Below are 2,741 nucleotides of genomic sequence, written 5' to 3'. Positions count from 1 at the left end.
GCTTGTCAGGACTAAGAAAGAGAAAGGATAATTATGGATTAAAGGACAGTTAATTCCTATGTTGTCATTGATCAAGGAATTATAGATCTCGTCGTTAATAGGAATCTTCATCATAATTATGTTCTTCCAAGGACACTTTCAGCTAAATGACAGTTTAGTGACTTGTTCTGTGTTATTTATGTGTTTGTTCCATTCTGCTGCACAGAATATTGATTTTTTTGAACTAATATTCATGTTTGAAGAAAATCACGCACGTACACACACACACACACACACCACACACACACACATATATATATATATATATATATATATATATATATATATATATATATATATATATATATATATATGGAACAAGTACATGTCGCTTACCTTGCTTGCATGGCCTTCGATCAGTAAGTGAGAATTTGTGAACTTGAAATCTTTATCTCTTAGTTATTCAACAGTTATTCACTAGGGGTGTTTTTTTTTCTCTTAGTTTTTTTCTTTCAGTTGACTCTTTTGTTATTCTTTCTTCCTTTTTACTCCATCAGCATCATCATCCCCTTTAGTCTTCTGATCTGCATATAGTTACTTCCAGTGATGAAAATTCAAGTTAAGCTGCGCAAACTTTGGCTGTAATCCAGGCGAAACTTACCGAGATAAGACGTTATAAAGTTCTGGAGACAACACCACTGGAACACATGGGATTAGCATTTTCCCTTTGGTTCTTGGCCTCATCCCTAACAGCTTTTCCTTCTGCTTCTTCTTCTTCTTCCTCTTCCTACTTTTTTTTTCTTGCCAGACACATACTCGCAAACGCTGGAAACACTGTTGCTGGGCCATATCCCGCCCAGAACACCGCCCCCCCCCCTCCCTGCGTTCCCCAATGCACAAGCGCACCCATTACGGATGTTCCTCTCTCTCTCTCTCTCTCTCATGGGCCTATATAAACAGTATTGTATGTGTAAAAATCAGTGTTGGTCTTGCTTATTTTTTCTTCAATTCTTCCTACGTTGCATCCTTATGAAAATGAATAATATTATTCTGAAAATGTAATTCATGTATAAAGTACGGTCTTGAGGCATGAGTAAAACGGATAAGAGGAGTAGTTAAAATGAAAGGTGCGTTATATGTATGTATGTATATATAATATGTATCTATATATATATATATATATATATATATATATATGATATGTATATATATATATATATATATATAGTATATATATATATATATATATATATATATACATACATATATATATATATATATATATAGTTCTGTTATAAGCATCCAGTCAGTTCAAACGTCACTGAAACGTTAGCTTGCGGGTAATGCTGCGATTCAGTATACAAGTTATCGTGTACTTGGTTGTTGAAGAAAATCAAAATGATAGTTGTAGTCAGTTTTATCTGTCTCCAGCAAATATTCTTCGTACTAAAAGGAATGAGAGAAAATAAATAGTGTGTTGACTTTTGACGCCTATAAAGGAATGATAGTAATGTTAGGGAGGTTTATCTTCATAACCAGTAATGAAATGCATTTTGTCTTGTTATATTTTTTTCTGTTCATCGCATTGATAGTGTACGGCCAGTCGAGTCCACGTTCAGTCTTGTCAGCATCCCGAGGTTAGCCTCTCTCACCAGTGTGACTCTACTCAAGTTTGTTTGAGGATTGATATGAACGCTCAGTACATATTTTGTTATGAGTATACGGCGTGTGAAATGATGGTCCCTGATGAAGAAAATGCAAAGCTCAAGATGAATCCGACAAGAATGATCGCCTATGTCTTAAGTGCCAAACATTATTTTGAAATTTACGAAGTAATTTATTTTTAATGGAGTAAATAGGTACATTTTAGTTTGTGAAATAATAATCAAAGCGTGGCTCACTTCTAATTTCTTAGACGGAAAATATGGCCAATCACAATCATAAAACAAAGATGACAGAATTATAGTGGCTCTTGATTCATTCACGAATCATCTATAACAATCTAAACTCCTTTTTATTGGAATTTAAGCATCGAGGGAGCTATATCATTATTAGTTGACACTTGCCTTTTCGTTACATATTTATGTGTCCAAAAATGGCGTTTGTATTGTTTTCATTTTTTCAATCATGAAATTTTTCAGGTGCAGAGCATACAGCAAATTTGTTGTTTCTGTTTTTCGCAATCTTACTTTTCCTGGCAGGGCTAAACCTAGGAATTTTTTAGTGGGTGGGCACTTTTTTTTTTCTTTCTTTCTTTTTGGTCATCGCAATACTGTACACTTATTTCTTCTGATTTATGTCTAATTTATCAATAACACTGGCCTGCGCTGTTTTCAAGGTCATAATGTATGTTCAGATTTCGCATAACATAATTTAAAAGTGAAGAATAACGTAGAATATGAAAAGAGAGAGGTTAACATTGTCCGTTCGTAGCAGGAAATTTGCTGTCATCACATATTATACCTAACATATAATACCTGATTTTAGGCAAGTATTTTGCACTGAATCTAAAAATCATGCTTATTTTACTCAATCAGTTCAAGTTAATGAAATATTAGCACATTTCAAATATCCTAAATTCCGATCTATTTGTAGGTGAATGAAACACAATTGAAAATATTAGACCGATTTATTCACAGAAGGCTTACAAAATATTCTAAATAGATAGCTAGAAGAGTATAATGAACTAAGGAAGCTACTCATAGATGAATGGTCTCTTGAGGGACTTTCGTTTGTGGTGAGCAGATTCCACATCCCTCTTC

The sequence above is a fragment of the Macrobrachium nipponense genome, chromosome 23, assembly GCF_015104395.2.
Source record: "Macrobrachium nipponense isolate FS-2020 chromosome 23, ASM1510439v2, whole genome shotgun sequence".
NCBI classification, from domain to species: Eukaryota; Metazoa; Arthropoda; class Malacostraca; order Decapoda; family Palaemonidae; genus Macrobrachium; species Macrobrachium nipponense.
The sequence above is the reverse complement of the archived record's forward strand: the minus strand, read 5'-3'. Positions refer to the sequence as shown.